The 16,386-nt window shown below is 36.1% G+C and overlaps 1 non-coding gene across 1 annotated transcript; it reads right to left on the bottom strand.

Annotated features, from left to right (window-relative positions):
* Nucleotides 1–2,460: 2,460 nt before the first annotated feature.
* LOC122436083 lies at nt 2,461–2,567 on the bottom strand. The gene has a single exon (XR_006267854.1). It is a non-coding gene; the product is annotated as a U6 spliceosomal RNA (small nuclear RNA).
* Nucleotides 2,568–16,386: the final 13,819 nt, after the last annotated feature.

Genomic DNA, 16,386 nt, shown 5'->3' with positions numbered 1-16,386 from the left:
AAAAAAAAAAAAAAAAACCAGTGAAACAAAGTCATGTTGAAATGTTAATGGGGTCAAGTTCTGCATTTGCCCATCTCTTGGAAGCAAATGGATTTTCAATTAACATTTCACTGTCAGATTGGGATAGGTATGTCTTATAGTATCCTTGTGACCCTTACTCATCCAGAAGTGAATAGAGCAGCAGCGTAAAATAGGAAGTATAAGTTATATTCTATTGAAAGTATATATTTACTTTAACATTTACTAACATGTGTCCAAGTTATCTGAGCAAGCTCTTCACAACCAGAGACTGTCTATTCATCTCTGCATTCTGTTCAAGCCCATGAACTGGTACTAAAGACGTGTAAATTAAAACAAGATTATCCATCCATCTAGTTTGCAAAACCTGAAAGGTATGAAAATATTCATTTCTGGCAACAATCCAAGCCTTTTTGGAATCAGCGATATGTTTAACAAACCTTAAAAATATCCATGCCCTTTGACATAGCAATCACAGTAATTAGACCTAAAGGGAGATTTAAGGAATGTTGAAAGTTATAGTTTCAATGTTCACACAGTGTTACTTATAATACAAAAATAAACTAAGACTATTGATGGGAGATTAGTTAAAGTATAGTGCATCTATGAGATGAAATACTATATATTTATAAAAAATGATGTCAAGGGAACTATTTCTTGGCTTTGAAAAGATATGTTCATAATATACTAAGTGATAGAAGCAGACCACAAATAGTACAATCACATTTTTTGTCTAAAATAAAATAATGCTATATATACTTGAAACTATTCTGGGAGACTGGGAGTATATACTCTAAAATATAAACAATCATAACCTTAAATGATGAAATGATAAGGGACTGTTTACTTATTTATATATACACTTCTGCATTAATTTCTATAGCAAGCATATATTAGTTTCTATTCAATTGATGTTTAGATATTTTGAAATATTCATATAGATAGAAAACTACAAAGAGTAGTGAAACACTTACCCTTGTAAGCTGTATTCAGAACAGATATTAACATTATGACTAATCTGTTTCATCTCTCTCAATAAAAATAAAAGAAGTGATACAGCTATTCCTTTCTGCTTCCCAGAGGTAAACATTACTCTCAAAGCTTATGTGCATCTTTCCTGTGAATATATATTTTTCTACACATGTATAGATAAGTTATTATTTTGTTTTAATTTTCACACAAATAATGCTATTGTCATTATTATCATAACCATCATCATCACCTTAGTTAAGCTCTATCAAGCAGCTTCACCACTATAAACTCATTACATTATACTGTACTGCCTCACTATACAGATTTACTTGGATAAATTTTATATGTTTTGGTGTTGAAGAGGTATGTATTGCTACCCCAAAGCGAATCTAATTTGCAAGTTATTTAATTTCTCTTGAGGCAAAGATTTTCTGTTTTGGTTAATTTATTATTTTGCTTTGTATTTGTGAATTCTCTGTTCACTTCTTTGATAGATTCAATACATTGAACATAATATTATGTATTCAATCTTATATCAGCAAAATAGCTAGACAATTAATACCCTTCTCTTTATTCTATAGAATATGTGGTATTATGTAGATAGAGACATAGTGTCCTTCAGATGCCTCAGATCAGTACTTTTGCTCTGGGGGGAGGGGAATTTCTATTGATGTTTGAGAGTGAAATATTCATACAAAAGAAAGGTCTTATGTATATAATATAATATAAATAAAATTTATCACCAGGCAAATCTTAAGTCAAGACACATTTCATTATTTCAGTTGAGAAGCTAGATTTGATTTATAATGGCTTTCCAATGCTAAGTGACAAAAATCTGTTTTATAAACTAATAACAAAATCAAAAATGAGAATTGCCCTTATCCTTCCATTTTTAACTTGAACCTAATCTCACTCCCATTCTTAGTAAAGTTTCAAGGTCCAATGTCACAATTCTTGTTGAATTTCTTATCCTTTTTGTTCCTTTCACATATGACATAACCTCTCAACTATACCTGGTATTTATGCGGCTCCTCAGATCTGGTCAACATGCACCACTTAAAGCCTCAAAAGAGGAGGATGGGTAGCAGTGGGTTGAGAGGAAAATGAAAGATAATGGAGGAAGTATTGATCCATTTGACCATTTTCACAGAAGTAGCCTGAGGATTGCTGGTTCTATTTGAAATAATAACTTTCAAAAGCTTCCATAAGATGTGAAGCTGTATACACAAGAGAGTATTCATTCCTTATTGACCGAATTTAAAGAAACCATACTTCAGACTCACAAAAATAGATTAAAAAAGAATGTTTTTACCCTAACCTGAGGCACCTTAGAATTTAACAGCCTTTCCATTCTTTTTATAGTTTTTAAGGAAGACAGACAAGGAATCTAATGTGGGAATTTGCTTTTAGACTTTATTAACTATGACGCTATGTTCTAGTCAATTAGGATAATTTTCTATTTTTTTTTTTTTAAATATGGAACGCTTCACGAATTTGCGTGTCACCCTTGCGCAGGGGCCATGCTAATCTTCTCTGTATCGTTCCAATTTTAGCATACGTGCTGCCGAAGCGAGCACTAGGATAATTTTATAAAGAAATAAAATTTGGGTGTCTGCTGTTAGCCTAAAGTAGCAACATGTTTAATCTTATTTAGCCATCAACTATCATGTTAGATAATTTGTAACGATGAGGTATCTATCACTTGCTGTTATGTAGCAAGATTAACATTTATACCTGTGGGGCCTAAAAATCTTGTGTGCTAAAATAATTCATTTTTTGGAAAGGGATAGTTAAAGACTTTTATCCCACAGACTTTTCACTGTTACAAGGAGCATTATAAGCTATATTCTCAATGTGTCTATTTCATTTTTTTTTTTTATTTTAAGAGATACTTCTTTATAACAGCTAGTAGAAGTCTGAACTTTGAAAATGTGATTTCCCATTCCCAACTCTTCAGTACATTTTTATGGCTTAGTGAATCTCGAATTATGAAATCTATGCTTTTTCAGTTGACTGGAGTCATCATCTTACAAAGCATAAGAGAGCAAGCCTTGAAACTAGCTCACCTGGGACTGAATCACTGATCTGTCTCTTCATTGTGTGACTCTGGAGAAGTTATTTAACCTCTCCTTGCCTCAGTATATTCATCTGTAAAATGGAATCAATAATATTACCTACTTCTAGGGTTGTTCAATGAAGAGTAAATGAATTAATAAGCACAAAGTATTTTGAACAGAATGTGGCATGGAATAAATGCTACATAAGTATTAGTATTAGGTGTTCTTCACATTACGATCTTGGTTTCTTATATTTCTTTATAGAAATCCTCAATTTGCAAGTTTGAGAGTATCTAGATCAGAATCATTTTAGGTACAGATTATCTATAGTTTTTGCATTTTTCCATTTTTTCTTGTTTTGTTTCATTATTTGACTGACTTGTAGATCAGAATGATCACGACAATCTAGAACAGCAAAAAAGTTTGCTGTTCGTTCCATTTTAATTTGAGGAGTAAAATATGCATCAATTTTCTCCTGTGAGAACAGTGTTATTAGTTGAATTTATTAGCAAGAGTGCTAGTCACTAAATTATCATTTACATTACTTGCTCTTGCAGGTTTCTGGATTGTTTCTATTGCTATACTTGTTTTGTTAGCCATGAATTTGCCTTCTTTTTCTAACAACCGTGATTTTGTCCTGGCATTTAGTTCTGGGATCTACTCATTGGCAGCTGTCAAAATTTAATTTTACTGTCAAAAACATAATGAAAGTTTAATCTGTATTGCAGAATGTTTTGAAATATGAGATGTTCAGGAAGAGTAGAGAAGTTGTTAACAACAAGTCTTCTTAACTTGTCTTAGCTTGATGCTCTTCTACTTAGACTGTGAAAATCCACTTAAAGTGGAGGGCAGGTAAAAACAAGTTGCCTACAAATATTAGAAACACCTACAAAATTTGATTTTTCATTTGGCTCTTACTTGATGATGACCACTTTTCCTATTACTTATTAAATCTTGAAATACTGAGAAAAATTTGGAGAAATAAGAAAAGTCCCTTTCACTTGATGTCTTTTGATCCCTGAATATCTCACTAAAATCATAATAATCTTAATGGCTGTTTATTTATGCACATACAAGAAGATAAGCACTGCTAGATAGATAATTTGAATAGTTTAAATATTTTATTCTCATTTTACAGAGGTCAAAACTGAGACTCTAGAGGTTAAAAAACTTGCCTAATGTCATGTACCCTAGTAAGTAACAAAACTACAATGATTGTGCTCTTTCTATTTCACTTAGTAATGGTGACATAGAGAAATCTAGAAAATATGACCTAGATCTCAGAGCATTGCATGCCTATTGGCATTTTTGTCACACCTCTGACACACACAAAGACACATGCTTCAAATGAGTTTACTACTACTATTTTCCTACAGAAATAGCTTTCTTCATCTATCAAAATTTTACATTTAAGTTTCAATCCATAACATATAGTTTTCAAAATATAGTAATACTACAGTAAAACAGGCTATAATAGAGACTCTGTGTGTGTGTGTGTGTTTCCCCCACACCTCCACTCCTGGCCTTCCTCCAGAAGACAGAATACTAAACACTTCATTTTTCCCTGGACAGCAAGTATGAGTTTTTCTATTTGTTTTGATTTGAGAAAACTAAGTATAAAAAGATTAGAGAACTTTTCAAAGGCCAGACACTGATCAAACTAAATCTAAGAATCTTAATGCTGGTAAATCCAGTATCAAACCTATATACAAACCCTTATGTCCTCCAATTTTTTGGCTGTAAACATATGATGCACTTTTTTTCTTTTTCACCTTAATTAAGAAGAATGTCTATAGTATAGCTAGAATATAATAAAAATGGTAATATAGGTTTGAACAAATGTAAAATTACATATATATCCATCATTATGATATGAAACAGAGTATTTTCACTGCCCTAAAAATCTTCTGGGCTCTGCCAATTTATCTCTCCTCCCTCTTCACCCCTGACAACCACTGATTTTTTTATTGTCCTCATACTTTTACCTTTGCCATAATGTCATATTTTTGGAATCTTATAGGATATAGCCTTTTAAGATGGGCTTCTTTCACTAGGTAATATGCTTAGAGTAAACCCTAAGATAAACTATGAACTTTGGGTGATTATAAAGTGTCAATATAGGTTCATCCTTGGTGAAAAAAAAGTACCATTCTGATGACTGATGTTGATAATGGGCTTTCTGATAGGGCTTACCTGGTAGCTCAATTGATAAAGAATCTGCCTGCAATGCAGGAGATCCCAGTTCGATTCATGGGAAGAGAAGAACCCCTGGAGAAGGGATAGGCTACCCACTGTGGTATTCTTGGTCTTCCCTTGTGGCTCAGCTAGTAAAGAATCTGTCTGCAGTGTGGAAGACATGGATTCGATCTTGGGGCTAGGGAGATCCCCTGGAGAAGGGAAAGACTACCCACTCCAGCACACTGACCTAGAGAATTCCATGGACTGTATAGTCCATGGGGTTGCAAAGAGTCAGACACAGACTAAATGACTTTCACTTTCATGCATGTGTGAGAGCAGGAGGAATATGGGGATTTCTCATATATGTCTGTTATGTCCCTCTTAATTTTATTGCAAACACACACAAAAAAATTACAAAATATAGTTGTTTAAAAAAGGTAATATCTTTGGGAAAGTAGATATACAATTAAATTAATGTTGAACAGGAAAAGGATTTAAAATATAAATAGCTACATAAAATAAGATCTCTAGAATATAACAACAGGTTGACTTTATAGAAGCAAAAGTAATATCAAGATGTGAAAAATGGACAGAGGAAATTTAATGTATTTTTTAAATTTTATATTTTATTTTTAATTGTAGGATAATTACTTTATAATATTGTGATTTAAACAGAAAATATTAAATCTCTGAAACCAAAATGAGATCTATTTAATAACTAGTCAAGAAAGTGAAGTTGTTCAGTTGTGTACAATGCTTTGTGACCACATGGACTGTAGCCTACCAGACTCCACCGTCCATGGGATTTCCCAGGGAAGAATACTGGAGTAGGCTGCCATTTCTTTCTCCAGAGGATGTTCTTGACCTAGGGACCAAACCCAGGTCTCCCACATTGCAGGCAAACTCTTTACCGTCTGAGCCATCAGGGAATCTCAACTAGTCAAGGTGTCACATAAATCATTGCAACTAGCAACTGGGGTAACTTTCAATTAGTATGTATACAGGTATAATGATAGATCAAAAGAGAGAGAGAGAGAGACAGACAGAGAAGGACCATGTTTGTTCTGCCTGTTACAAGGGCAGGGGAGCAGGAAAGAAGGGTTCAAGAAGTAAAAATCGTGCCAGTAGTCAGTGAGAGATTTCAGACACCCATGTACACATCTGGCAAGATAAGCAGATCCATAAACAGTGCCCAGCAGATCTCATTAGTGATTTTGAAAGGAATAGATATCTATCATCACCTCTATATGCTTCCTGCAGAAGTCTGCTTGATATAATCTGCATGACTCATAAGGCTATTTGAGTCTTGGGTAAAATATGAATGAAAACATATTTATGTATGGAAGTTAAGCTCTCTTCAAAGCATATAGAAGGGCATTCAGTTTATGGCTCTCATTATCATTATCACCATAGGGAGTTACTGTAAACACTTCCATTGATTGTCAAATGACATAACAATATATCATGTGTTCTGATTTAAGAAAACTAGGGATTAAAAGGTTATTACAAATGAGATTTAATTTGAAATAATACATCCTGTAATTGTATAGATTTTAGCAAAGTGAAAACCAAAGACACTTGCTGCTTGGAAGAAAAGCTATGACCTACCTAGACAGCATACTAAAAAGTAGAGATGTTACTTTGCCAGCAAAGGTCCATCTAGTCAAAGTTGTAGTTTTTCCAGTAGTCATGTATGGATGTGAGAGTTGAACTATAAAGAAAGCTGAGTGCCAAAGAATTGATGCTCTTGAACTGTGATGTTGGAGAAGACTCTTGAGGGCCCCTTGGGCTACAAGGAGATCCAACTAGTCAATCCTAAAGTAAATCAGTCCTGAATATTCATTGGAAGGACTAATATTGAAGCTGAAACTTTAATACTCTGGCCACTTGATGCAAAGAACTGACTCATTGGAAAAGACCCTGATACTGGGAAAGATTGATTGAAGGTGGTAGGAGAAGGGGACAGCAGAGGATTAGATGGTTGAATGGCATCACTGACCCTATGGACATGAGTTTGAGTAAGCTCCGGGAGTTGGCGATGGACAGGGAAGCCTGTCATGCTGCAGTCCATGGGGTTGCAAAGAATCAGACATGACTGAGTGACTGAAGTGAAGCCAAATTTTCTGAGAAACTGATGTTTAGAATGACAGGCTATAAGCGGTTTATAACTTTGGTCCAGTCTGCACATCATTTATTTTGCTGTAAGGAATATGGGGCTACATCTAAAGTAACCCCCACTCCTCAGTAGGCTGCCAAAGCTGCATATACTTCTCACCATGCAGGGCTTATTTTCAGCACAGGAAAAGACTGAACCAACAACTCAGGCTGTCAGAAAAACAGCAGGGGAAGAACCATGATGGAAACATGTTTAAAATCGTAAACACCCCCTACTCACTATACATTTGACAATAAACTGTCCCCTGCGGGGAACAAAATTATTTGAAGTGTAGTCCTCCAAAAAATGGATAGAAAGCATTCCCAGTTGTACTTTTAGTGTTCTAAAATTGATTGCAACTGCCTAGTTATTGCATAGAGACTGAATTTCGCAGTTGCAATCAAGGATGTCAAACATCTTATAGAATATTAAATAGAAAAATGTGAGTCATGAATTTTAAAACCAAGAAGAGAAAGGGAGGCAGGATAAAGGGAGGAAGGAAAGAAGGGAGGGAGGGAGAGAAAGAGAGAGGGAGGAAGGAAGGAAGCAAGGAATGAAACCAGTCAGGGATATATGAGCTGCTTTTTGCTTTAAGTAATAAAGACAAGCTATTCAAATACTGTAAAAAGAGGGATCGATAAAATAAAAACCTAAAAATGGTAAATACACTATTTATCAGCCAAATCAATTCTGTATTACTTGTACAATAAGAAACAAATCAGTAAAAATTAAGGGGTATAAAAGGAGGATGGAAAGGCATAATGGGGGACTCTCTTGGAGTTGCTTTTGACAATAAACACTCTCTTTACACATTTTGTATGTTTAATGTTGACCACTGCCACCTAGGAGAAAAGGAAAGATATATCCATCTGAATGCAAAGTTCCAAAGAATAGCAAGGAAAGATAAGAATGCCTTCCTCAGTGATCAATGCAAAAAAAAAAAAAAAAAATACAGGAAAACAATAGAATGGAAAAGTCTAGAGATCTCTTGAAGAAAATTAGAGATACCAAGGGAACTATTCATGTAAAGATGGGCACAATAAAAGACAGAAATGGTATGGACTTAACAGAAGAAGCATAAGACATTAAGTAGAGATAACAAGAATACACAGAAAAACTATACAAAAAAGATCTTAAGGACTCAGATAACCAAAATGGTGTAATCATTCACATAGAGCCAGACATCCTGGAGTCCAAGGTCAGGTGGGTCTTAGGAAGCATCACTACAAACAAAGGCAGTGGAAATGATGGAATTCCAGCTGAGCTATTTCAAATCCTAAAAGATGATGCTGTTAAAGTGCTGCACTCAATATGCCAGCAAATTTGGAAAATTCAGCAATGGCCACAGAACTAGAAAAGGTCAGTTTTCATTCCAATCTAAAAGAAGGGAAATGCCAAAAAATGTTCAAATTACAGCACAAATGCCCTCATCTCATATGCTAGCAAAATAATGCTCAAAATTTTCAATCTAGGCTTCAACATGATATGAACCAAGAACTTCCAGATGATCAGGCTGGATTTAGAAAAGGTTAAAGAGCCAGAGATCAAATTGGCAACATACACTGGATCGTAGAAAAAGCAGGAGAATTCCAAAAAAACATCTACTTCTATTTCGCTGACTACACTAAAGTCTTTGACTATGTGGATCAAAACAAACTGAGGAAAATTCTTAACCAGATGGGAATACCAGACAACCTTACCTGAGAAATCTGTATGCAGGTCAAGAACCACCAGTTAGAACCACATGTGGGCTCTGTTTTGGGGCGGTCCTAAAGTGGCAGAGGAATAGGAGAGGGAGACCACTTTCTCCCCCACAAAGTCATCAAAAGATCATTTGAACACTGAGCAAATTCGACAAAACAACTTCTTAAAGCTGGTGGAGGACACCAGACACCCAGAAAGGCAGCCTATTGTCTTCAAAAGAAGATAGGACAAAATATAAAAGATAAAAAGAGAGTCAACAGAGTTAGGGATGGAGACCTGTCCTTGGGAGGGAGTTGTGAAGGAAGAGAAGTTTCCAAACACCAGGAAACTCTCTCAATGGCGGGTCTGTGGGGCATTTTGGAATCTCAGAGGGCAACAAAGCCGGGAGGAAAAAATAAATAAAACCCACAGATTATACATCTTCCTGGGATCCTGGACGGTTGACATCCACCAGGAGGGTTGCAGCCAAAGATCAGCTCCCAGAAGAGACACACGGCACACCTGAGACAGGGCTCCTGCTGCACACCCAGGAAACCAAGCGGCTGGGATGGGGGGCGTGATGATGCCCCACCACACCTGGGAAGAGTGTGCTTGTGAAGCACCTGGTTGGTTGAGCTTCTTGGACCTGAGAAGGGCACAAAATGCAGGGCCAATTGAATCTGTGCCTTTGTGGAATACCCCAGGACCTGAATGTGAGTGGCTTAGAGCTGGGAAGTGCATGCAACCCACTTTAGACAGTTCCCCTGCAGAGCAACCTGGAGGCTGAGCACTGTAGACTAGGAAAGCACACAAGCCGTGAGTGGGGGCAAATTCAATGTGGCTCAGACACCGAGAGCACTCCCCACACATGCCAGTGATATTTGTTTGCAGTGTTCCTCCCTCCCCAAAGCACAACTGAACAAGTGATTCTGAATAAATGACCACCTCTGCCCCCTTGTTTCAGGGCGGAAATTAGGCACTAAAGAGACTTGCAAACAGAAGAAGCCAAAATAAACAGAGGGAACCACTTTGGAAGGGACAGGTGCAACAGACTAAAACCCTGTAGTTAGCACCAAATACATTGGAAGGGGCCTATAGACCTTGAGAAGAAATATAAGCTGGAACAAGGAACTATCAAACTGAACTGACCCCACAGTGAACTCAAAAATGCCAGAGAAATTCCTAGATATATTTTACTATTATCATTTTATAAATTTTTATTAAAAAATTTAAGCCCTTTATTACTCCTTTAACTTTCATTTTTATAACCTACTACTACCTTGCAAAAAAAGACCCTATTTTTAAAGTAAGTTTCATATATATTTTTTTTATAATTTTTGTGATTTTGTTTTGTTTTTCTTTTAATATTGTATTTTTGAGAGTCTAACCTCTACTCCAGATTTTTAATCTTTGCTTTTTGGTATTTGTTATCAATTTTTTACCTTTCAGAATCCAATATTCAGTAATCATTTTTACTTAGGAGTGTGACTACTGGCTTGATTGCCCTCTCCTCCTTTTGACTCTCCTTTTTCTCCCCCGGGTCACCTCTATCTCCTCCCTCCCCCTTCTATTCTCTACCCAACTCTGTAAATCTCTTTGGGATTTCCAGGCTGTGGAGAACACTTAGGAACTGATTACTGGCTAGATCTGTCTCTCTCCTTTTGACTCCCCCTCTTCTCCTTCTGGTCACCTCTATCTCCTTCCTCCCTCTTCTCTTCTCTGTGTAATTCTGTGAACCTCACTGAGTGTTCCAGGCTGTGGAGAGCACATAGGGAATTGATTACTGGCTAGCTTGCTCTCTCACCTTTTGATCCCCCCTCTTCTCCGTCTGGTCACATCTATCTCCCTCCTCCCTCTTCTCTTCTCCATATAACTCTGGGAACCTCTCTGAGTGTCCCTCATTGTGGAGAATCTTTTCTCCATTAATCTAGATGTTTTATCATCAATGCAGTATGGATGGAGAAGTCTTGAGGCTACTGTAAGAATAAGACTGAAAAGAAGAGGCAAGAGGCTTAAATCCAAAACTTGAGAACGCCAGAAAACTCCTGACCCCAGGGAACATTAATCAACAAGAGCTCATCCTAAAGTGTCCATACCTACACTGATACCAAGCTCTACCAAAGAGCCAACAAGTTCCAGAGCAAGATATACCACACTAATTCTCCAGCAACACAGAAACATAGCCCTGAACATTAAATATACCAGCTGCCCAAAGTCACACCAAACCCATAGACATCTCAAAACTCACTACTGGATACTTCATTTCACTCCAGAGTGAAGAGATCCAGCTCCACCCACCAGAACACTGATGCAAGCTTCCCTAATCAGGAAACCTTGACAAGCCACTCATCCAACCCCACCCACAGGGAGGAACCTCCACAATAAAGAGGAAACACAAACTTTCAGCATACAGAAAAGCCACCCCAAACACAGGAATCTAAATAAGATGAAAAGGGAGATAAATATTCAGCAGGTAAAGGAACATGATAAATGCCCACCAAATGAAAAAAAGAAAAAAAAAGAAGAGGAGGTAGGGAGTCTACCTGAAACAGAATTCAGAATAATAATAGTAAAAATGGTCCAAAATCTTAAAAATAAAATGGAGTTACAGATAAATAGCCTGGAGATAAGGATGAAGAAGCACAAGAAATATGTAACAAAGACCTAGAAGAAATAAAAAAGAGTCAATCAATAATGAATAATGCAATAACAGAGAAAAACACTCTGAGACTAACTGAGACAGAAGATAGTATAAGTAAGGCGGAAGATGAAATGATGGAAATAAATGAAGCAGAGAGGAAAAAATACTTAAATGAGGAAAACCTCAGAGACCTCTAGGACAATGTCAAACGTCACGACATTCAAATCATGAGAGTTCCAGAAGAAGAACACAAAAAGAAAGACCATATGAAAGTACTTGAGGAGATAATAGTTGAAAACTTCCCCCAAATGGGAACAAAGTAGCCACCCAAGTCCAAGAAACCCAGAGAGTCCCAAACAGGATAAACCCAAAGCAAAACACCCTGAGATACATGTTAATCAGATTAACAAAGATCAAACACAAAGAACAAATATTAAAAGCAGCAAGGGAAAAGCAACAAATAACACACAAGAGGATTCTCATAAGGATAATAGCTGATCTTTCAATAAAAATTCTTCAGGCCAGAAAGTAATGGGAAGACATACTTAAAGTAATGAAAGAGAAAAACCTACAACCCAGATTACTGTACCCAGCAAGAATTTCATTCAAATATGAAGGAGAAATCAAAAGCTTTATAGACAAGCAAAAGCTGAGAGAATTCAGCACCACCAAACCAGCTCTTCAACAAATGCTAAAGGACCTTCTCTAGACAGGAAAAACAGAAAAGTTGTATAAACGCCAAACCAAAACAACAAAGTAAATGCCAACGGGATAATGCTTAGCAATAATTACCTTAAATGTAAATGGCTTGAATGCCCCAACCAAAAGACAAAGACTGGCTGAATGGATACAAAAACAAGACCCCTATATATGCTGTCTACTAGAGACCCACCTCAAAACAAGGGACACATACAGACTAAAATTGAAGGGCTGGAAGAAGGTATTTCATGCAAATTGAGACCAAAAGTAAGCAGGAGTAGCAATTCTCATATCACATAGAATAGACTTTGAAATAAACGCCGTGAAAAGAGACAAACAAGGATACTACATAATGATCAAAGATCAATCCAAGAAGAAGATATAACAATATTAAATATAAATGCAAACAACATAGGAGCACCACAATATGTAAGACTAATGCTAACAAGTATGAAAGGAGAAATTAACAATAATACAATAATAGTGGGAGACTTTAATACCCCACTGACACCTATGGATAGATCAACTAAAAAGAAAATTAGCAAGGAAACACAAACTTTGCAATGGACCAGTTGGACCTAATTGATGCCTATAGGACGTTTCATCTCACAACAATTAATTTCACCTTTTTCTCAAGTGCACGTGGACTATTCTCAAGGATATTCAAAAAAAAATTCACATCATTACAAGCATCTTTTCTGATCACAATGTGGCAACATTAGATGTCAACTACAGGAAAAAAAATGAAATAAAATACAAACATATGGCGGCTAAACAACACGATGCTGAATAACCAACATATCAGAGAAGGAATCAAAAAAGAAATCAAAATATGCATAGAAACGAATGAAAATGAAACCCAAAACATATGCGATTCAGTAAAACAAGTGCTAAGGGGAAGGTTCATAGCAATACAGGCTTATCTCAAGTAACAAGAGAAAAGTCAAATAAATAACCTAACTCTACACCCAAAGTAACTAGAAAAGGAAGAAATGAAGAACTCCAAGGTTAGTAGAAGGAAAGAAATCATAAAAATTAGGGCAGAAATAAATGAAAAAGAACCAAAGAGACCATAGAAAAAATCAACAAAGCTAAAAGCTGGTTCTTTGAGAAGATAAATAAAATAGACAAACCATTAGCCAGACTCATCGAGAAACAAAGGGAGAAGAATCAAATCAAAAAAATTAGAAATGAAAATGGAGAAATTGCAACAGACAACACAGAAATACAAAGGATCATAAGAGACTACTATCAGCAACTATATGCCAATAAAATGGACAACTTGGAAGAAATGGACAAACTTTTAGAGAAGTATAACCTTCTAAACTGAACCAGGAAGAAATAGAAAATCTTAACAGACCCATTACAAGCACAGAAATCTAAACTTTAATGAGAAATCTTCCAGCAAACAAAATCTCAGGACAAGATGGCTTCACAGCTGAATTCTACCAAAAATTGAAAGAAGAGCTAACACATACCCTACTCAAACTCTTGCAGAAATTTGCAGAGGAAGGTAAACTTCCAAACTCATTCTATGATACCACCACCTCCCTAAACCAAAATCACAAAAGGTTGCCACAAAAAAAGAAAACTACAGGCCAATATCACTGATGAATATAGATGCAAAAATCCTTAACAAAACTCTAGGAAACAGAATTCAACAATATAATAAAATGATCATACATCATGACCAAGTGGGCATTATCCCAGGGATGCAAAGATTCTTTAATATCCACAAATCAAACAATGTGATACACCACATTAAGCAATTGAAAGATAAAAGCCATATGATTATCTCAATAGATGCAGAGAAAGCCTTTGACAAGATTCAACATCCATTTGTGTTAAAAACTCTCCAGAAAGCAGGAATAGAAGGGACATACCTCAACATAATAAAAGCCATTTATTATACATCCACAGCAAACAATATCATCAATGGTGAAATATTGAAAGCATTTCCCCTAAAGTCAGGAACAAAACAAGGGTGTCCACTCTCAACACTACTATTCACCATTGTTTTGGAAGTTTTAGCCTCAGCAATCAGAGAAGAAAAAGAAATAAAAGGAATCCAGATTGGAAAAGAAGAGGTAAAACCCTCACTGTTTGCAGATGACATGATCCTCTACATAGAAAATCCTAAAGACTCCGCCAGAAAATTACTAGAGCTAATCAATGAATATAGTAAAGTTGCAGGATATAACACTAACACACAGAAATCCCTTGCATTCCTGTACACTAACCATGAGAAAACAGGAAAAAAAAAATAAGGAAACAATTCCATTCACCATTGCAACAAAAAGAATAAAATACTTAGGAATAAATCTACCTAAGGAAACAAAAGATCTATATATAGAAACCTATAAAACAATGATGAAAGAAATCAAAGAGGACACATATAGATGGAGAAATATATCATGTTCATGAATTGGAAAAATCAATATAGTGAAAATGAGTATACCACACAAAGCAATCTATAGATTGAGCACAATCCCTATCAATCTACTCACGGTATTTTTCAGAGAACTAGAATGAATAATTTCACAATTTGCATGGAAATACCAAAAAACCTCGAATAGCCAAAGTAATCTTGAGAAAGAAGAATGGAACTGGAGGAATCAACCTGCTTGACTTCAAGCTCTACTACAAAGCCAGTCATCAAGACAGTATGGTACTGGCACAAAGACAGAAATATAGATCAATGGAACAAAATGGAAAGCCCAGAGATAAATACACACACCTATGGACACCTTATCTTTCACAAAGGAGGCTAGAGTATACAATGGAAAAAAGACAACCTCTTTAACAAGTGGTGCTGTGAAAACTGGTCAACCACTTGTTAAAGAATGAAACTAGAACACTTTCTAACACCATCCACAGAAATAAACTCAAAATAGATTAAAGATCTAAATGTAAGACCACAAACTATAAAACTCCTAGAGGAAAACATAGAGAAAACACTATCTGACATAAATCCCAGCAGGATTCTCTATGACCCACCTCCCAGAGTAATGGAAATGAAGGCAAAAATAAACAAATAGGACCTAATTAAACTTAAAACTTTTGCACAATGAAGGACACTATAAGCAAAGTGAAAAGACAGCCTTCAGAATGGGAGAAAATAATAGCAAATGAAGTAACTGAGAAAGAATTAATCTCAAAAATATATAAGCAAGTCCTGCAGCTCAATTCCAGAAAAATAGATAACACAGTCAAAAATGTGCCAAAGAACTAAACAGACATTTCTCCAAAGAAGACATACAGATGGCTAACAAACACATGAAAAGATGCTAAACATCATTCATTATCAGAGAAATGCCAGTCAAAACCACAATGAGGTACCATCTCATGCCAGTCAGAATGGCTGCTATCAAAAAGTCTACAAATATAAATGCTGGAAAGGTTGGAGAGAAAAAGGAACTCTCTTCCACTGTTGGTGGGAATGCAAACTAGTACAGCCACTATGGAGAACAGTGTGGATTCCCTAAAAAACTGGAAATAGAACTGTCATATGAACCAGCAATCCCACTGTTGGGCATACACACTGAGGAAACCAGAATTGAAAGAGACACATGTACTGCAATGTTCATCACAGCACTGTTTACAATAGCTAGGACAGGGAAGCAACCAGATGTCCATTGGCAGATGAATGGATAAGAAAGCAGTGGTACATATACACAGTTGAATATTACTCAGCCATTAAAAATAATGCAGTTGAATCAGTTCTAATGAGGTGGATGAAACTGGAGCCTATTATCCAGAGTGAAGTGAGCCAGAAAGAAAAACACCAATATAGTATGTTAATGCATATATATGGAATTTAGAAAGATGGCAATGGTGACCCTATATGCGAGACAGCAAAAGATACATAGATGTAAAGAACAGTCTTTTGGACACTGTGGAAGAAGGCGAGGATGGAATGGTTTGAAATGGTAGTGTTGAAACATGTATATTATCATTTGTGAAGCAGATCTCTGGTCCAGGTT

This window comes from Cervus canadensis, chromosome X (assembly GCF_019320065.1).
Source record: "Cervus canadensis isolate Bull #8, Minnesota chromosome X, ASM1932006v1, whole genome shotgun sequence".
In the NCBI taxonomy this organism is placed as follows: Eukaryota; Metazoa; Chordata; class Mammalia; order Artiodactyla; family Cervidae; genus Cervus; species Cervus canadensis.
The sequence above is the reverse complement of the archived record's forward strand: the minus strand, read 5'-3'. Positions and strand labels throughout refer to the sequence as shown.